Source organism: Saccopteryx leptura, chromosome X, assembly GCF_036850995.1.
Source record: "Saccopteryx leptura isolate mSacLep1 chromosome X, mSacLep1_pri_phased_curated, whole genome shotgun sequence".
NCBI classification, from domain to species: Eukaryota; Metazoa; Chordata; class Mammalia; order Chiroptera; family Emballonuridae; genus Saccopteryx; species Saccopteryx leptura.
In genome coordinates, this window is record NC_089516.1 from 75775005 (window position 1) to 75797012 (window position 22008).

At 39.7% G+C, this 22008-nt stretch overlaps 1 pseudogene; it reads right to left on the reverse strand.

The window, feature by feature from the left end:
* The window catches only part of LOC136386377 (putative elongation factor 1-alpha-like 3), a 47200-nt pseudogene extending 25229 nt beyond the window's left edge, over positions 1-21971 (reverse strand).
* Positions 21972-22008: the final 37 nt, after the last annotated feature.

Consider the following 22008-nt stretch of genomic DNA (forward strand, 5'->3'; position numbering starts at 1 on the left):
GGGGGGGCCGGGGGCACAAAAGGGAAGGAGGGAGAGGGGAAGGGGAGGGGGAGGGGCACAAAGAAAACTAGATAGAGGGTGACAGAGGACAATCTGACTTTGGGTGATGGGTATGCAACACAATTGAATGACAAGATTACCTGGACATGTTTTCTTTGAATATATGTACCCTGATTTATTGAAGTCACCCTATTAACATTAATAAAAATTTATCCATAAAAAAAAAGAATCATGGTTTTGGAAAATATGTTTTTGCCTTTTGAAAATCTAATTAAAAGTAGTCTTTCAATATGCTATATAATGTCCCATATATGTGTCCTTTAATTGATCATATTATATAATTTTAAATGATGTTATTTAACACGTTTTCTTTTAGGTGTGGATTCTTAGAGAGTGAACCTACTTCTAAATTCAGTTTTGAAATAAATTAATTAGATGATCTTAAGTTAGAGAAACAGAGTAAAAGCTTATTAAAGATATAAAGATACAGCAGTAGGCCAGGCACCTACTATAGCTAGCATTTTACCATTATATTCACTGTTACTAAATCATTTATATTTTTGTAATACATGTTCAGGTTTTTAGTTTAAGGATTATTTTTCCTTCTTTCAGAAAGTCACTTATGTAAATGAGGTTGTATCCCCAGAGACTTTCAGAGGCAAAGACTTATGGTAGAACTCTGAGATCATGAGAATCTGACAGAAGCCAACATTTCGAAATCAAGTTCTAAATCACTCAGGGGACAAAGCCAGTAATACAGTCAATTCGAAGAGAAACAATAAAAATTTTATGACAAGTTATATACATAATAAACCAATGAGATATTACTAATGTACTAAGAGTTCTAACCATTACACAATCTTTAGTAAATAAGATAATCCAAGGGCATGATGAGAGAAAGAAATATATGTGGAGACCTTAAGCACTAGAAGATCTATATTTTTATTTACTTTTTACACTGAATAAAAGTAAACTCTAAACAACTATCTACACATTTATATTTTAAATAACCTTCTTTAGAAATGTAAATACTATCCTCTATTTTCCCAAGATCTATTAATGGAGACTTTTCAAACTATGAATGAAACCTCCCACACAAAGTGGTTCTCTTGGACCCTGAACATGCAAGTACACACAAGGGGTTTTGCATCAGCAAAATTGAAAGATGCCCACAGGCTAGCTGGCACAATTGTAAATGTACATTCCCTTTCACTTTGGGCTTCCTCTTGGAGAATTTAGCCTCAGAAACTCGGCATGTACACACAATGTGTATGTCCCTGGATATTTGCAGCAGCATTATTAATAATAGAAAAAAGATTGGGAACCACCAAATGTCCATTACTCAGCAGATGGTGAAATCATTCTGGTATACCAGTGCTATGGAATGTGGCAAAGACAGTAAAATAGCATATGTGTGATATGAAAAGATTTTTAAGATGCATCTTGAGGTAGAAAAATTCAGGTACAAAACAATGAATTTAATATTATGTAATTTTGTTTTGTGTTTTTATAAACAAAATTGGTATGTGTTTATGTATATTTAAGTTATTAAAATATATAAAAGGTATGGAAATTGTGAATGGAAGATAATCATTTCAATAATTTTACTTAAAATAGAGTGGAAAAGAAAAATAGATTTGTTTTTCCCTTTTTCCAAGATATTCAAATGCCATTTGGTAAATAAAAACAAGCAAGTCTAAACTTATGAATGAAAAATCTTCATTAAAAGGACATTTTGAATAGTTATTATTTAAGGTTAGGGGTAAGCATGCCCCCTTTTTTGTGAACACAAGCCAATGTTTTTAAAATCACACATTGGGAATAATCTCTAAGACACAGCTTCACAACATTTTGCATTCATTTGAAAAAGAAGTGTATTTTATTTGTCTCCTAGCCAACATTTTGAAGTCGCCCTCCTGGTCTTCTGTCCTTTTTTTAAGAGTCCCTTAGGACTGCTTTGATGCTCCTCAAATGAAAGATGCTACACCCTAGAACACATGAGATTGTAAAAATTGGACTCTTTCCCAGAATGAAGGAGATTGCTGGAGGGAGAAGAACTTAAATAGAACTATATCCATTCCATCCTGAGTCCTATTCCTATCATCAATATTTTCTTAAAAGTGCTGGCAAGGACACTAATCACAATACTAAACCGGAGTTACTGAAATGATTATCATAACTTCCAACAATAAAAATACCACCATTTCTTTTTTAACAGCCTTTTCTTCCTAGTGACATACTTGGCTCCAATAATTTGTGGGTGAATCCTCAGTGATACATTGTACAATTAGAGAATAAAATTATACAAAGCTACAGCTAAAATACTACTTTATTTAATTAACCCACTAGCGTTCATAATAATAACAAAATATTTATAGTCGCATGCAGTTTTCTCCTTAATTTCAGAGAAAACGCATATTAATAACCAAAAATATTTAAAAAAAATTATAGTGTATTCTATGTTAAATGTGAATGCCTTTAATTCTCAGTGAGGGTGTGTATAGTGAAAAAAACTTTTAAAGCTGTTTTAGATGTCACTTAAACTTGATGAAAAGTGTTAAATGATATGAAACTAAGAGAAAAAGTGAGGATTGCATAAATGCAAAGACTAAGCAGTGAGAATCCTAATTTACTCTCAAACTTGATATTTACTATCTTTATCTCTTTGGGCAAGCAATTTACCCAATCTGAGTATCAGTTTATCAGTCTGTAAAATGAGTATACTAATATGTTTAGAGTCTATCATATGGCTATGCTGTGAGGATTAACTGAGGTGGTACATTTGGAAGCCCTTACGTGTAAGTCTACACTGGGGAACAAAATTGTTGTTGCATCCACAAAAACACTGGTTCTTACCTAATAAGAGTGTGCTGATCTCAAATCTGACATTAGTTTTTCTCTGTAAGCTACAGTTTCTTTGCAATTCAAAATTTTAGGTTTTGATCTTATTGTAAATTTTTTTTTATTCTGAACTAAACTCTTTAGTTTATTCAGATTTCCTTAGTTTTTTCCTATTGATTTTTCATTATTATTAATTTTAAACCAGGCTATATATGTTCAGAGAAAACACCTCCAGGTTATTTTGACATTTGATTATGTTGCATACCCATCACCCAAAGTCAAATTCTCTTCTGTCACCTTCTATCTGGTTTTCTTTGTGCCCCTCCCCATGTTCCCTCCCCTTCCCTAACCACCACCCTCTTGTCCATGTCACTGAGTCTCATTTTTATGTCTTACCTATGTATGGAATCATATAGATCTTGTTTTTTTCTGATTTACTTATTTCGCTCAGTATAATGTTATCAAGGTCCATCCATGTTGTTGTAAATGATCTGATGTCATCATTTCTTATGGCTGAGTAGTATTCCATAGTATATATGTACCAAAGCTTTTTAATCCACTTGTACTCTGACGGACACTTGGGCTGTTTCTAGATCTTCGCTATTGTGAACAATGCTGCCAGAAACATGGGGGTGCATTTCTCCTTTTGAAACAGTGCTATGGTGTTCTTGGGGTATATTCCTAAAAGTGGGAGAGCGGGATCAAAATGCAGTTTGATTTTTAATTTCTTGAGGAATCTCCATACTGTTTTCCACAGTGGGTGCACCAGTCTGCATTCCCAACAGCAGTGCAGGAGGGTTCCCTTTTCTCCACATCCTCGCCAGCACTTATTCTGTGTTGTTTTGTTGATGAGCACCATTCTGACTAGTGTGGGGTGTTATCTCATTGTGGTTTTAATTTGCACTTCTCTAATGACTAGTGATGTTGAACATTTTTTCATATGCCTATTGGCCATCTGTATGTCCTCTTTGAAGAAGTGTCTATTCATTTCCTTTGCCCATTTTTGGATTGGATTTTTTGTCTTCCTGGTGTTGAGTTTTACAAGTTCTTTATAAATTTTAGTTATAAACCCCTTATCAGATGTATTATTGAATATCTTCTACCATTGTGTGGGTTGTCTTTTTATTCTGTTCTTATTGTCTTTAGCTGTGCAAAAGCTTTTTAATTTGATATAGTCCCATTTGTTTATCCTGTCTTTTATTTTACATGCTCATGGAGATAAATCGGCAAATATATTGCTGCGAAAGATGTTGGAGAGCTTACTGCCGATGTTTTCTTCTAAGATGCTTATAGTTTCACAGCTTACATTTAAGTCTTTGATCCATTTTGAGTTTATTTTTGTGAATAATGGTGTAAGTTGGTGGTCTAGTTTCATTTTTTTTTTTGCAGATAGCTGTCCAATTTTCCCAACACCATTTGTTGAAGAGGCTGTCTTTACTACAATGTATGCTCTTACCTCCTTTGTCAAATATCAGTTGTCCATAAAGGTATGGGTTTATTTCTGGGTTTTCTGTTCTGCTCCATTGATCTATATGCCTGTTCTTATGTCAGTACCAGGTTGTTTTGAGTACAATGGCCTTTTAGTATAACTTGATATCAGGAAGTGTGATACCTCCCGCTTTAATCTTTTTTTTTCTTTCTTTCTTTGCTGAGGCTATTCGTGTTCTCTTTTGGTTCCATACAAATTTTTGGAATATGTGTTCTATATCTTTGAAGTATGTCATTGGTATTTAAATTGGTATTGCATTGAATTTATATATTGCTTTGGGTAATATAGACATTTTAATAATGTTTATTAAGTCTTTAATCTCCTTGGTTAAATTTACTCCTAGGCACTTTATTTTTTTTTTGGTTGCAATAGTGAAGAGGATCGTTTCCTTAATTTCTCTTTCTGACAGTTTATTGTTGGTATATAAAAATGCCTCTGATTTCTGAGTATTAATTTTATATCCTGCTACCTTGCTGAATTCCTTTATCAGGTCCAGTAGTTTTTTGACTGAGACTTTAGGGTTTTCTATGTACAATATCATATCATCTGCAAATAATGATAGTTTTACTTCTTTTCCAACTTGAATGCCTTTTATTTCTTCTTCTTGTCTGATTGCTGTGGCTAGGACCTCCAGAACTATGTTGAATAAGAGTTGTGAAAGGGGGCACCACTGCCTTATTCCTGATCTTAAGGAGATTGCTTTTAATTTTTGCCCATTGAGTATGATGTTGGCTGTGGGTTTGTCATAGATGGCTTTTATCATGTTGAAGTACGTACCCTGTGTTCTCACTTTGCTGAGAGTTTTGACCATGAATAGGCGCTGGATTTTATAAAATGCTTTTTCTGCATCTATTGAAATTATCATGTGGTTTTTCTCCTTTCTTTTGTTTATGTGATGAATCATATTAATTGATTTGCAAATGTTTAACCAGCCTTGCCTTCCCAGAATAAATTCCACTTGAACATGATGTATGCTTTTTTTTCATATATTGCTGGATCCGGTTGGCTAATATTTTGTTGAGGATTTTAGCATCTAAATTCATCAGGGATATTGGCATATAATTTTCTTTCTTTGTGTTGTTTTTGCCTGGTTTTGGAATCAGAATTATGCTCACCTTCTAAAAGAAGCTTTGAAGTCTTCCTTCCTCTTGAATTTTTTGAAATAGCTTGAGCAGCATAGGAGTTAGTTTTTCTCTGAATAATTGGTAGAATTCGCTTGTGAAGCCATCAGGCCCAAGACTTTCCTTTGTTGGGAGTTTTGATTTTTTGGGTTTTTTTTTTTTTTTTGTATTTTTCTGAAGTTGGAAACGGAGAGGCAATCAGACAGACTCCCGCATGCGCCTGACCAGGATCCACCCAGCATGCCCACCAGGGGGCGATGCTCTGCCATCTGGGGTGTAGCTCTGTTAAAACCAAAGCCATTCCAGCACCTGAGGCAGAGGCCATAGAGCCACCCCCAGCGCCTGGGCCAACTTTGCTCCAATGGAGCCCTCGCTGCGGGACAGGAAGAGAGAGAGAGGAAGGAGAGGGGGAGGGATGGAGAAGCAAATGGGTGCTTCTCTTGTGTGCCCTGGCTGGGAATCAAACCTGGGACTCCTGCACGCCAGGCCGATGCTCTACCACTGAGCCAACCAGCCAGGGCCTGTTGAGAGTTTTTTGATAACTGTTTTGATCTCATTTGTTGTATTCAGTTTCTTTAAGTTTTTTTATTCTTCCAAATTATTTTTTGAAGATTATAGGTTTCAAGGAATTTGTCCATTTCATCTAGGTTGTCTAATTTTTGGCATACAGTTCTTCATAGTATTTTCTTACAATATTTTGTATTTCTGTTATGTCAGTTGTTATTTCTCCACTCTCATTTCTAATTTTATTTATTTGAGTCCTCTCACTTTTTTTCTTGGTGAGTCTGGTTAAAGGTTCGTTGATCTTGTTTACCTTTTTGAAGAACTAGCTCTGGTTTTATTGATCCTCTGTATTGTTTCTTTAGCCTCTATGTCATTTATTTCCACTCAGATCTTTATTATTTCCTTCCTTCTACTACCTCTGGGCTTTAATTGCTGTTCTTTTTTTAGTTCTTTTAGATGCAAGGTTGTGGACAAGTCCTGCCAGGGGTGAGGACAACATAGACACAAAGATCCAACTCAGGGGACCAGGTTCAGTGATGCAGATGCACTTTATTCAGGAAGTAAGCTAGTTTATATACAAAGATTCAGCCTATAGGGTGTTACAGCATGTTCCTCAAAGTCAATGGCTGAAAAGATCAGGGAACTGTATGGTTGGCGCTAAGTCACTCCCTTAAAGTGGGCGAGCTCCCTTCCTGGCTGTACCCAGAAGGTTCTGGGAGCTGGAGTATTCTCACAGCATTGCATCAGCCGCAGCTGCTAGGAATGTACTCTGCACTCCACCCACATCTCCACCTTCTCTTTTAATTAAGGAAAATTGGACTTGATGAATGACAGCTTGCTGTTGTTGTAGCTTCTGAATGCTATGCATTATGCAACAGAACCCTAGTAGAACTAAAACAACTATAATACCTATTATATTATATGCTAATAGATTAGCTGGATTAAACAATGCGGCAAGTTTCTGTAATGTTTGACTAGTTAGGAAATAGAATGGGGATCTTAAACAGGGGATTCCTCCTAGGGGTTGGGCTGTCATTTCCCTCCCATTGTGTTACAGAGACCTTCTAGGTGCTGTTAAACAGAGTTCCATTTTGATTGTAAAAAATTGACATAGATTCATGCACGCCCCCTTCCCACAAAGGTCCCAGCATCCAAACACAGAACGAATGGCTTACCGTGGGCTGTGTACTGCATATGGTTGCAAGGCACATTACACAAATTACAAACAATTACAAAGGTACATTGCACCAGTCTCCAAGCATTTAGCCAAAAGCACAAAATGTCCTCGGCCTTCTTTCTAGCCATGGGAAAAGCTTCTCGGAGAAGGTGAAGGGCCTCCAGCAAAGCCGCCCCCAACCCCCATCAGGGTATTTCACATTATCCAAAATCTATAAGTCCGTCCAACAAAGGATCCAGTGCTCACTCAGGTTGTAGTCCAGGAAATCAGTCCATGCACATGGGGCATCAGCCACCCCCTCATCCCTGCCATCTTGGCAGGTCTTACACTGTCCCAAAGAGGAACACATGGCAATGGCAGTCAGCATTTTCATCTCTGCTCTGGAGAGCATGATGACATTTACCCTTATGTCCCAAAAGGTCAGTGAACCAACAAGCAGCTTAGCAAGAACTCCTTGCCATTCCAGGGGTCACTCAGCGATGCAAGCCTGGCTTCTGTTCATCCTCCCGCTGCAGCTGCCGCCGTTTACATTCTGGAGTCTGTGGATCCCAACTCTGGCCCAATTCTCCTCATCCTCCAAAGATGAACTGGAAACACCAGCTTGCACTGCCGGTCTCAAGCCCCGGGCTGCTGCTGCTTACGTCTGGGAGTCAGTGGTTACTATAGCACACATAAGCAAGAACAGAGCACCAGGGCCTGGGGGCCCATCAGGGACAATTCTCTGCCCCCCCCACACCAAAACCTCCACATCTCCCCATGTAATGGGGCGTGCATGCTGGTTGCGAGGTCTTCTTCCGGAGCACTGAGGACCTCTTCCTCTCAGGCATAGTCAGTGTGGAGAAGGCTAGGGCTGTGGCTTTAGACAGGTGAAGACTGAATCACTAGTGGTTGCCCAAGAAACCCTGTCAAGCAGGTTGGGGGGTTCCTGGGATCCAAATTGGCTGAAAAACACAAGCATAACATCTCCCTTGCATTAGAAGAGGGTGTGATCCCCAACACTGTGCCGTGGCTGGGTCCTTTCAGCATCATTTCAGAGAGAGGGGCAGGGGAGAGAGAGAGCAAGAGATACAGAAAAATAGACAGAAAGAAAAAAGAAACATGGGGGCGTATAGGCTGGCCCATGGGTCTGCAGCAGGAACACGTTGGAGAAAATGGTGTCTGAGAGGCTGAGCCCCAGCAGGGAATGTGAAATTTTCAACTTACGCTTTTTCGGGTGGCCGAGCTGATAGCGCAGTTTCTAATGTATCTAGTTTCGTTTCTGCACACTCAGCTGCAAATCCATCAAACTCGGTGGCCCAACCCTTTTCTTCCTCTACAGGGGGAGGCGAATATGAAGGTAGAGGCTCCTCTGAAAGAGAAGTAGCCTGTAGGACCTTAGGGACTGGTGGAGCGTCCCCAGCAGGAGCACTGGTCAAGCAGGCGTGTATTGCCGATAAGGCAGAAGTGAGGCGGAGAGTGAAGGCCCATCCCTCATGTACCTTGGCAAAACGCACACGTTGGAGAGCTCAGGCCCAAGTATCCGGGTCCCAGAGCAATGCATCCTCAATTCAGGGATTGAGACCAGAGAGAATCTCTCAGTAAGTACAGAGATCCTTTTCACTAACTTCAACTCGTCTACTCTGCAATAGGGTGTGCAGGGCTTGAGCCTGTGGGGTTCGATAGTGGGGGAGGTTTCCCATTGCAGAGGGTCACTCACCAGTCCCTTGGATGATGGTTAGGTCCCTGCCCAATGTTGGGCGCCAGTTGTGGACAAGTCCTGCCAGGGGTAGGACGACGGAAACGCAAAGACCTGACTCTGGGGACCAGGTTCAGTGACGCAGATCCACTTTATTCATGAAGTAAGCTAGCTTATATACATGGGTTCAGCCAACAGGATATTACAGTGTGTTCCTCAAAGCCAATGGCTGAAAAGATCAGGGAGCTGTGTGGTTGGCGCTAAGTCACTTAAAGTGGGCAGGCTGGAGTATTCTGGGAGCTGGAGTATTCTCACAGCATTGCATCAGCCACAGCTGCTAGGAATGTGCTCTGCACTCCACCTACACAGGGTCAAGTTGTTTATTTGAGCTTATTCTAGCTACTTAAGGTATGCCTGTAATGCCATGAATTTCCCTCTCAGTACTGCTTTTGCTGTGTCTCATAAATTAAGTTGATGTATGCTCATTATCATTCGTTTCTAGGATTTTTTTTTTATTTCTTCTTTGATCTCATTGTTAAGCCATTCATTATTTAATAACATGCTATTTAGTTTCCAATGTTTGAGTATTTTTCAGTTTTTCTGTTCTGGTTGATTTCTAGTTTCATGCCATTGTGATCAGAGAAAATGCTTGAAATGATTTCAATCTTCTTAAAATTGTTGAGATCACTTTTGTGCCCTAACATGTGGTCTATCCTAGAGAATGTACCATGAGCACTTGAAAAGAATGTATAATCTGCTGCTTTAGGGGGAAAGGTTCTGAAGATATCTATTAAATCCAGTTGATCTAGTGTGTCCTTTAAGTGTGCTATTTCTTTGTTAATTTTGTTTCTTAAGGATCTATCCAGTGATGTTAGTGGGGTGTTACAATCTGCTACTATTATGATATTGCTGATGATCTCACCTTTTATATCCATCAAAGTCTGCTTTATATATTTAGGTGCTCCTATAATTAGGTGTGTAGATATTTATAATAGTTATATCTTCCTGTTGAATTGCTCCTTTTATCATTATGTAGTGACCTTTTTATCTCTTACTATAGTCTTTGTTTTAAAGTCCATTTGTCTGATATAAGTAGTGCTCCCTCAGCTTTTTTTTTTCATTTCCATGAGCATGAAATATTTTTTTCCATCCTTTTACCTTCAATCTATGTGCATCTTTTGTTTTAATGTATGTTTCTGTAGACAGCATATGTATGGGTCCTGTTTTCTTATCCACACAGCTACCCTGTGTCTTTTGATTAAATAATTTAATCCATTCACATTTAGTTTATTATTGATATGTAGTTCTTTATTGCCATTTTATTCTTTAAGGCTGTATTCCTCTTTTGCTATATTCTTTTCCCTTTTGATCTGTTTACAACAGGCCCCTTAACATTTCTTGCAGCACTGGTTTGGTTGTAATGAATTCCTTGAGTTTTTTTTTTTTTTTTTGTCTGGAAAGTTTTTTATTTCTCCTTCAATTTTAAATAATAGCCTTGCTGGATAAAGTAGTCTTGGTTGTAGGCTCTTCTTCTGCATTACTTTAAACATTTCTTGTCACTACCTTTTGGCCTCAAGTGTTTCTGTTGAGAAGTCGGATGTCATCTTTATGGGGGCTCCTTTGTAGGTGATAGCCTTTTTTCCTCTAACAGCTTTTAATATTTTCTCTTTATCACTTAACTTTGGTATTTCAATTATGATGTGTCTTGGTATAGATTTCTTTTGGTTTCTCTTTAATAAAATTCTCTGTGCTTCCTGAACTTGTGAGACATTATTTCTGCATTAATTTAGGGAAGTTTTCAGCTATGATATGATTGAACAAAGTCTCTATCCCTTGTTCTTTCTCTTCTTCTTCAGGTACCCCTATGATGCGGATGTTATTTCTCTTCATGTTGTCACAGAGCTCTCTTAGAGTTTCCTCAGACTTTTTGAGTCTCTTTTCTTTTTGCTGCTCTGCTTCTGTGACTCCCTTTATCTTGTCCTCTAACTCGCCCACCCTGCTTTTAATTCCTTCCATTGTGTTCTTCATTTCTGATATTGTTTTTGTCATTTCTGACTGATTCTTTTTTTATTATTTCAATGTACTTTTCTATATTTGCTATGTTTTTAACTAGGTGTTCGTAATGACCATGTATTGTTGTTCTAAGATCTTTGAGAATCCTAACGGTCCTTTTCTGGGGATTTCTCTTGATTCATTTGTGTTGCATTTCTCTGCCTTCTCATTTTGTCTGTGTATAAGAAGGTTTTGGCCCCTGGAGTCCAATGTGTGCGATCTTTGTGTTCCCTAGGTGTGGTCTGTCTGCAGGCCCTCCACCCCCTCTGTTGCTGCTGCTTAGGGTGTTCGGGTATGGGCATTGCCAGTGCCAGCCACTGTGGTTTCCACTTCTCCTCCATAGGAGAGGCTGTGATCACATGCCTGGGTCTACAAACCTTGGCAACCTCCACCTTCTCCCACCACAGTGGGTGGGGTTATGCACCATGCCTGGGCCGCAAGCAAGTCTCAGCACCAGCACCAAAGGCATGGGTGAACACCTTTAATCAGCTGCTGGTCTCTGCCTGTTTCTGGGCTTTTGCCACACCCCTGTGAGAGAAGCCTACTCATGGGTCAGATGCAAACCTCGACTCCATGGGTTGGGTGGGGCTATGCACAGGCACTCATTTGTGGGTCTCTGTCTGTTCTGGGTTTTCACCCCATCCCCATGGGTGGAGCCAGCTCACACGTCAGGCCACAAACCTTGGTTCCACGGGCTCAGCTAGGCTGCACACCCATGTGCCCTTGCTCAGCAGCAGGTCTCCGCCACTACCGGGGTGCCCACACTTCCACTGCAGGCAGGATTGCAGGTGGGCTCACAGCTGGGCCTGACCACTTTCGCACATCCCCTCTGCCCCTGTTGGGCAAGAATGAGCTCACACCCAGGCCTCATGGCTGGTCAGCTTCTGCCCTTTCCGAAGGAACCACACTTCCATGTCCCGCCACCACCCACCCTCCAGCAAGCCCTCGGCTGTGTGGGTGGGGGCACTGCAGCTCAGACACTTTATACTCTAGTCCTGAAAGCTTTTTCCTTCTAAGCGACCCTGCTCTGAGTGCCGCGGGAGAGCTTGCTTGGCTAGTATCCTTCTTCCTTTTGCTGGTATTGCTGGTTCCAGGGGAAATATTCACTTCAGATTTGGGAATTGACTCAGTCCAGGGTTTAGGGTGACTGTCTGTCAAAGTGTTTCTCCCTGTGCCTCTGAGATTATACTCTCTTCCCACTGCTTCAGTCCTCTCCTCTCTCTCATCTCCCAGAGCCCCAGGTGGGTGGTTGTGATAGAGGTTCTCTGTGCCATCCTTTTAAGAAGAATCCTTGGTCTGAGAAATCTGTCTCTTTCTCACAAACAGAATCCTGTATCCTGACTTGTTTCACAGCTAAATACTGTCTGTATGCCTCTTCTAGGCTCTGGGGCTGCAGGCTGGGGCTTTTTTCCAGGGGCTCAAAACCCTCCCCTTTCCACTAAACTCACTTCCTGCCACACAAGTCTCTCTGGGCTGCTGTTCACTCCCAGGAGCTGGGCAGCCTTCTCCATGTTTCCACTTTTACTACCAGTCTCAGTGTAGCTTATTCAGTGTTCCTTGGTTTTAAAGAGTCCTCTTAGTTTAGTCCAAAGTTGGTTTTTCCAGATGATGGTTCCTAAAATTATGCTGTAATCCACTTTGGTTCTGGGAGGTGTAAATTGGTACGTCTGCCTACTCCATAGCCATCTACTTATTGTAAAATTTTCAACATTTTGTTTAACATAATGAAGTAGAATGTCTTCTTGGGCATCATCTTTGTGAAAATATAATAATTTATATAATGCAGTAAATACACTAATACACTAAAAGATATGATTGCATCAGAATTTGTCTACAATTTCAAAATAGATCATATTAAACACTTATTTTAATCATAGAACTTGCACAAAACTTACTTAAGTTCTATTCAGGCAAAAATTTGTGTTTGTATCTCTTGTGTTTGTGTACTTGTTGTGGACAATTTTATTTGATGCTCCAGCAGTAGTCTGCTCATCACTAACAGCTCCAAGATTTTCAGAAAACATATCAAGGTGACTGTTCAGGAAGTGAAACTTAATGCTCATGTTATGTCCAATGTCACGGAAAACCAACAGCATCCTTTTAGCCAGATGTTCATAGGTTTCTTCTTTTTTGTTGCCAAGGAAGTTCTTTGCAACTGCCACAAAAGACTGCCATGCTGCTTTCTCCTCCTTACTCATCTTCCTGGAAAATTCTTCATCACGTATGAGGGTTCGAATTTGAGATCCATCGAATACACCTGCTTTTATCTTCTCAAAAGACAAGGCAGGAAAAGCAGAAATAATATACTGAAAGCATTCACTTTATCTATTTATAGCCTGTACAAACTACTTCTTTAAGCCAGGTTTGATGTGAAGTGGGGGAAAAATTATCTTGTCTTGATTAACTACAGGTTCACTCACAATATTTTGCATTTCTACTTCCAGAGCTTCACCTTTTGTCCACTCCTTCTGTGTCCAGTGTTTCTCTCGAGCTTGAATGTCTTACAAACACAGAAAGCAAGGATACTTTGTGAAACCTCTCTGTTGTCCTAGCAGAAAATTTACCATTTTAATATCCACACAAATGATTCAGTTATACTCCTCATACTTCAGAAAGTCAAGGGTTATTTTTATGTAATTCTTACAAAGTCATTCAATTCGGGTTGGCTAAACTGCTGAGGGGTTAATCACTGCTTGGCATCAGAAGAAGACCCTTCAGATTCTACAACCATTTTCTCATGCATCTTATCAAAATATACTTGATCACCATGTTCACTTTCTTCATCCTTAGAAAAAATAAAACCATTGAAAACTGGAACCAGGAGTGTCTCAGAGTGTGGGATAGTCATATTGCAGAAGAAATATTAGGATATGTGATCATATACCATTTTTTCTTGCCAACACCCTTTGTATGGATCAGACAGAAGTAACAGTCACTGCTATGGTTCTTAGGTTCACGCCTAACCATGGGAATATCAAAAGGCATTCTTTTGCATTTTCTTTTTGTCCAGTAACAAAGCACTTCCTCACAATTATGACACACAATATGAGGGGCTCGATTCTTGTCTTGATCGCCAAGGGGAACTTGAAAATAGGCAATATATGCACGTGTCACAAATGATGAAATATTCTGCCTTTGACATTGAAGTGTGTAACAGCCACATATATAACAGAAGATGTCAGGACTATTCTTACATTTATGCCTACTCGAAGAAGCCATGATTCAACCTTAAAACAAAATAAGAGGGTGTTTTTATCAGATAAGAATTTTTTACATTTAAAAACAACTACAATTATGTAAAAGTGATGTTTGTAGAACATTAATTGTCTTGTGGTTATGTTCAATCCAAGAGTCATTGCCCTTTAATTCCAATTTAAAAATCAATGCATGCCATTAACTGTAACAAAAATAAATTAAAATTGCATAAAAACTAGAGCATGCACCAAAAAATGGATTTCAAATTGGAAATAAGCAGTGCAGAGATATATAGAAACAGTTTAAAACCTCATGGAAAAGAAAATTGTTCCCCAGTGTTATTTATAGAACAAACAAATGGTTTGATTTTTAAGGAATCTTTTAGCTATGTTCAAATGGTATCAAAAACAACTGTAAAGGAATTGTATCTTCAAACTCCTTCAAACTATTAGCATAGGTAGCTAAATACTAATAGCGTAAGGAAGTAAAGGGAATCAGACATTGAACATAATAAGCTAGGGAAGAGGGATCAAAATGTCAAGCTTAATAAAACTGGAAAGCTTGCTTCAGTCGAAAATTACAACCTTCCATTTACTAGGTTATTATAGCATTGATAGGCTCTTTCATACACTGTAAGGGACTATTGTGCCCTCTAACATATGCTTAGGACTTAATCCCTGAGCCATTTTGAAAGCATCTCACCAGGTTACTAATGGTTTAACCCTAATTATGAGGGTAGGTGTTTCTATGCTCCTTTTTTGAGGTATGCACAGTGCAAGCCAAGATGACAACCATGGAGGTCTGTCATTCTAGCCTAGAAGAACTTTCTTTTTGGTTAGAGGGATGGACCATAAGAAACCTGTGAAAGATTAACCCTTTGAGTAGCACAAACGTTCACGTAAATCCTCATGCCTCCTGGCCATCCACAGTACAATCATAACAAAAATTTTTATTTTCAAAATGTGTAACACAGAGATATAGATAACAGGACAGCAAATCCTAGTAGTAAAGGGAGAGGGAGTTAGGGGGAGGGGGGCAAAGTGGGTTTAAAAAGGGACACAAGGGTCAGGGGTGAGGGACTTATATTCAGTGGGACACTTGAATCCATGTAAACACAATAAATTAGAAATTAATTAAAAAAAAACAAATGAAAAACAACAACCATGATTTCAAAACCATAAGAATAACTTGATTTTAATGACTCTTCTGAATTTTTCTAGTACAAAAGCAACAGTTTTTCTTTTTCCCTTTTGCAACTAAAATAAATTTAAGTTTCAAGCCTGGAAAACATGTGTAAGGCAACATTAAAAAAAGGCAAAAGTATGTTCTTCTTGTTTCCATAAATAGGTTATCAAACAAACATGATTTTAAGTGAATAAAACTTTAACTGGAATTAATTTCATTTTTGAACAACAACAAAAAAACTCACTCCTGGGGGTCCATGAGCATGAAAAAAATTCACTACTCAAAGGGTTAAAAAGCTGATTGGTTGGTTTCAGAAAAAATTAGTCTTTCCCAACCCAAAATATAATAAACATCAGCTGACCAAAAAGGCTGTGCTCTTCTTCTCCGCTTGGAAACATATGCTCAGTCTGTTCCTTTGAAACTCAGTTGGTCACCTGGGGCCCAGAAGCAGCTCCAAGCAGGGACTCTAAACATAGGCCTGAGCACAGCACTAGCCTAGGCACAACTATGCTGGCCAAGTGAGCACAGGAAAAATCTCAGTTGAACCGTGGCGCAGATTTTCTGGACACTGATTTTTCTCCTGGGCCCTATGAAGACAAGGCTAGACTTTTTTCATGGTGGAGTGAAAAAACATAAAATGTTGGAAACTTATGGGCAGCCTTCTATATCAACCCAGAATAAATCTTCCTGGGAAAGCCTTATTCCTTCTATATGTATGTCTTTCAGGATGACTTTTCTGTGACTCCATAAAAGAACACTATTTCCGCTGGCACCAAAACCAAATAATAAATTTTACAAAAATTGGTTGTTTTACACCTGGGTTTGATTCATTGTATAAATGCCATTGAGTCGTTGTCTGACTCTGTATTTATTTTCTCACACACAAATAGGACTGATATTTATCAATCTGGTCACTATGAAACAATTTTCACAATGACATCTCAGAGAGTACATTGTATAGCAAAGGATCAGCCTGCAATGTAAAAATGTTATTAGTCAATAAGAGTTGATCTCACTATGACAGCAGTAAAAACAGGTTTTGTTAATTTAACAAAATTGATTAGTTGCATGTGGTGACCGGTTGTGCAGCCCCAGTAAGTTATATGAAAAGTTACAATTTACAATGAAATGAATTTGCATTTGAGTTTCTGATCTCCAATAGCAAGTGTCAGAGTGCCCTCTGCAGTTCTCAAAGGAAGATCACATTTGCTTAGGTTGAAGCGGATGGAAACGCTAAAAAACTTATCTGAAAAATTAAATATAAATCATGTTATTGAGAAACTGGCTTTAATTTACATCTTTAGTTTTATTTCTCATGAAAGTTGCCACCACACACTTGAAGCTACCCTGAGTGATCCCAGCACTTCCAGTTGTCTGTTCATTGTATTCCTATCTCTGTGCTTCCTTTCTCACAGACCTATCAGAACACTGCACACAACATCTGCCTCCACCATCACATGAAACTCTCTCTAAAATTTTTTTTCTTTTCATTCTTTCTTTCCTTTTTTTTATTGTAAGAGTGTTAATCCAAATTCGGAGGGACCCGAAATATAGAAGACAGGAACAAGATCCATCGTTTACACACCAAAGCTTTATTGTCTAGCTTGACCAAGCGGCGGGAACTCCAACAGAAATCTGATGGAGAGTGCGCCAGCCCTTTGTTCTACTTAGTTTTTATAGTTTTGTAAGTGGGAAGTAAAGAAGCAAAAATTGCAATTAGGAGCCCCTTACCGCTATTGGTTATAGTCATATGTCCTTTAACATGATAAGACCACGTTCAATTTGCAAACCATACATCATTTTGGAGAAAACAAAATTTACAAGTCAACACAATGGTAGAAAGATGCCTCTTTACATATTAAAGGCTTTCCCATATTATCTAGTATTTATCTGCTATCTCTCTGTCCAGAGTCACACATGCATTTACATAGGAGAGGTCATTTCAGTGGGGACAAATGCCCGCAAATGGCTCATTGCTATAAGAAAAGGTTTATTTTGGCTTTTCTCTTCCTGTACCTGGCTAGCCATTCACCCTTTTCCCCACAGGCATTGGTGGAATGTCTGGGAATCCATGTTTTCCTCCCCTTGCATTTACAATACAATGCCAAGGGCCATCCTGGTTATGCCAATCACACAGTACAGAGACTATTCTCACAATTTCTCTGCACACCTTAACCCAAATTAATAAAATGTTCTCCAAGCCTCCTAAAATATTAATATTAATTCTGTAGCCTTTGGTACTTTACAACACCTGTGGGTGAAATGGCTCAGTGGCTCCTCATTTCCCCCTCTGAATGGGAAGATAAGATGTGGTATCTACCAAGGGGAGAGGCTGGTAGGTAGGCTGAAACGTAGGTCGGCAGACCAGGAGGTTGACGGCCCCTAGCTGGTGTTTGACCAGGGTGGGATAAGCAATAATCAGGTATTGCTCTCTTTGTTAACTGGGCAGGTGAGATGGGTGGTTAGGCCCAGCACCTGTCCCCTGGATATAAAAAAAACCCTGCTTATATTTCAGTTTCCAAAAGATATTAAAATTTCAAATTTGTGTGTTGTGATTCTTACTCATTTGAATTCCCATGTTCGGATTTGAAGGCAGACTGGAAAAATACAGAACAAACACAAAATTAGTATAGCTAATGCTAACAGATACCCAAAACAAGTATACTAATACATCACGGTGAGTAAAGCCTTTAAGCAAACTCTTTAAGCTAATACAACAAGAATCTATAAAAGAGTAATGTCCTTAAAGTGTTCACCAAGTCCAAGTTGGCACCAACAACATTCCAAATCTCTGCAAATGCATCCCAACCCCAGTTCAGTCCATCAAAAACTGTCACAGGAGGAGTCCAGGAAGAGTCCACATTCAGGAAAAGTCCACATGGCACTGGAATTGCCGTCACACTTCCACACTCTGCAGTTAGTGTCAAAGTCCCAATGACCGCTGCTCCCAGCTGGCAATGACCCAAGTAGACTGGAAAACGGAGCACGCATGAAAACGGAGCTTCCATTTTCTTTAAACTGGAGAGGTGAACCCAGGGTGCCTTTCTCTGGAGCTCTGCAATTATGGCATGGTGAAGAGAACCTGTGGATACACTAGCAGAGGTAAATTCATCTAAATTAGGAGTAAGTCCCAGCCTAAAATAGGCATGGGGCATTGAAGCAAGAGGAATAAAGGAAACACTAAATATTAAACAAAGCAGCATAAAATAAGACTATCAACACCCACAACAGAGATCTTCGAGGGATGAATAAAAAAAACTGAATATTCAGGCAAGGCATAGTAAGTAGCCCTTGTGTCCATAAGAAAGGAGATCAGTTTACCTGCTACTTGGAAGAAATACCCTAGGCTCGTCCACAGCAACGTGAGATGGGGCCGATGGCCCTGGGCACCTTTAGTCTTCAGTGGCAAGCCTCAGTAGGCTGGCAAGGTCAGGTCACAGATAGCCAGAGCAGGGCTAGAAGAGACTGAACCCTCCCTTGGAGGAGTGAGGGAGCAGCTTATCTTCCAGTGTCCCGTTTTTCCATAGTAAAGGCATGTCCCTGGTGCGGGTCGAGAAGACTGGCAGGCTTTAGCTCAATGACCTTCCTTTCCACTCTTGAAGTAGGGCCCTGATGGGAGTCCTATGAAGTCTCTCGAGGGCGTTGGAGCCTTTATGGGTGTATGCCAAGAGCTGATATTTTACCTGATCTCTTTTTGGCTCTGTCTGCCTTTTCTGTTCCTCTTTTGGTCATTATAGACCTTAAATGTCATGCTCAGAAGATCTCGTTGAGAGGTTTGAGGGTCCTCATCTGCCTATATAAACTTTTTCCATATACCTAGGGCTGACTGGAAAAAGACAAAACAGCATTATTTTGATTACTATTAAAAACAAAACAAAACAAAGTCCCAATTTTAAAATAATTAGCAAACCTGTTGGTAAACATTCTTTTCATGGTTCTAGTTATTTTTTCCTAAATTTTACATTTGCACCTTTTTAAGAATGAGAGTTTTTATTTACACTAAAGGAAACAAACAGATTTATTGTAATAAACTTAAACATAAAAAAACCTGAATGTCAGAATTACATAGACCTTTCATTCAGAATAAATATTTAAAGAATAAGCTGTTCTGATGCATCTAAAACATTCATCCAACAAATTAAAACAAATTTTAGCACATACTTGCACAATGCACGCTTGCAGTGGTGAGATACTATCAGGAATACAAAAACAAATCTATTTAAGTAACCCATATAACAATAACAAAGTATTCAATGTATTAATACTATTAGAGAGGTATTATAAACTGGTACAGTAGCTCAGTTCCATGAAAGATTAATTTCGACCGGTCTTTAAAGAGAAAGAGATAGTCATGTCAGAAAGCTTAACTCCCAAAGCAAGTTTAGATTTTAACAGAATCTTAACTCTCTCCTATATTTACCAATGGAATCAGAGCCTTGCTTGGGGTGGCTCTTTTTCCCCCTCGTTACCATACAGATTTTTTTAAACATTTGTTGAGTACACTTTATAATATCTTTACTTCAAAATTGTAAGAAATACTTGTCTTTATGTTAACTTAACAAAACATAGTAAATGCATTTTCAAGTAACATTTCCAAACTTATTAAAACAGTTCTATCCTATTAATTAACAGGCAAATTAAAGTGCACAATAAGGCTGGAAAATTCCAGTACATTATTTCCAGTGGCCATTATTTTTCTATATTATTAATGAAAATCTATACCTTTGCTAGGTAAATTCACCCTGTTTTAAGCATTACAGCCTGAAGTTTGAAGCAGTTTGGCCAAAATTAGCAAGTTTTAGGATTCATATTTTATTCAATTTAAATTTAAATGAGCATGCTATATTTACTCCAATTAAAATTAGAAATTTGTAGGGATGATATCATCTTTAATCCTAGCTTGCACACAGTGGGCAAGCAAAAACACACACACCAGGCTTCAAAACCCACTCACATTCAGTGCTCACAAAGCTACTGACCTATCCAAGCTTCCCAGAATCAAAGGTTCCAGCTCATCAGACCTATCCACCTCTGCTCCCCATCTTCTCCCTTCTCTTTGCATAAACTCTGCACAAGCCAGCCCCTCACTCAGCACTCCACCATCCTGGCCGCCTTTCCCGGCCTCCTCCACGTGGCCTTTCTCTGCTCTCTCCTCTAAAGTTAATCTCAGGAACCAAGAGAGCAAGCTCCCATTCTGCCCTCATTTTATAGTGTAGAAATCCAAACCTCTAATCCAATATACAAAATAGGGAAGTCTCTAATACAAAGTCACTTATCAGAGACATGATGGGATTGTACCACCCCACATCAAAAAGGGCGGTGAAGGCTTAATCCCAAAACCAAGCCCCAGGCTACAAGAATTCTGCCTGCCCACAGCCCACAGAGACACATATTTATATCACCTAGGCAAAAGCCTCCACGTGGGCAGCGCCATCTTTAACAAAGTGAGCATAATATATTTTATCTGCCTAACACCTTTATTCAAGATTTGCACCGGCCGACAAGCAAACACACAGGGCTCCCAAAGCCACTGACACATTCTCTGGTTCCAAAACCAGATCTTCTCCGGTATTTCCTAGAATCAAAGGCTTCACCAGTCCCAAAGCCCCAGGACGCCGACTGGGCCCTTCTTTCCCCACACTCTAAAAACTTTGACGAACGCAGTGACAAAAACAGATAGACAAACAGCAAAAAAACCCAGACAAACAGCAAAAACAGATAAACAAATAGGCGCCATCACCTGCTCTCTAGCTCGGAATATCTAAACTCAAACGGGGTTCCCTAAATGCGGGGTGCCCCCACCAAAGTTTCCCAACCTCGCGTCTGAGGGAAAACAGGCCACTGGCTCCTTCCCGGCCCATCAGCCAGAGCACACGTGGCAACCAAACGGTCACGACCTTTGTTTTACTTACCCGGGGTTGGACAATAAAGCTCCAATGTGTAGACCGACGGCATTCCTGGCTGTTGGGCAGATAAAATGTATTATGCTCACTTTGTTAAAAATGGTGCTGCCCATGTGAGGCCGTCGCCCAGGTGATATTAATGTGTGTTGAGAATCCTTGTAGCCTGGTGCTTGGTTTTGGGATTAAGCCTTTCCCACCCTTTTTGATGTGGGGTGGTACAATCCAATCATGCCTCAGAGAAGTGACTTTGTATTAGAGACTTCCCTATTTTGTATATTGGATTAGAGATTGTGAAGCTACAATATAAAATGGGGGAAGAACGAGAGTTTGCGCTCTTGGTTCCTGAGATTATCATTAGAGGAGAGAGCAGAGCAGAGAGCAGAAGGAGGCCACGTGGAGTAGGCCAGGAGAAGCAGCCAAGATGGCGGAGTGCTGAGTGAGATGCCAGTTTGTGTAGAGTTTGTATCTGGGATAAGGAAGGAGATGGGGAACTGAGGAGAATAAGGCTGGTGAGCTAAAAACCTTTGATTCTAGGAAACTCGGATAAGTCAGTGGCTTTGTGAGCACTGAATGTGAGTGGGTTTTGGAGCCCAGTGTGTGTTTTTACTTGCCCGCCGGGTGCAAGCTAGAATTAAAGACTATGACCCACCAGTTTGTGGCTCCATTGTTTTTTTACCGACTGTCCGAATCCAATGTGAACCTGCATGGGCCAGGCGGCTGCTTTGATAGTGGCCTTGGCCCTGGCTTCTGGATTTACACTGGCCAATGCACCAAATGTTAATCCAAATTCGGAGGGACCCGAAATATCTAAGACAGGAACAAGGTCCATCGTTTACACATCAAAGCTTTATTGTCTAGCTTGGCCA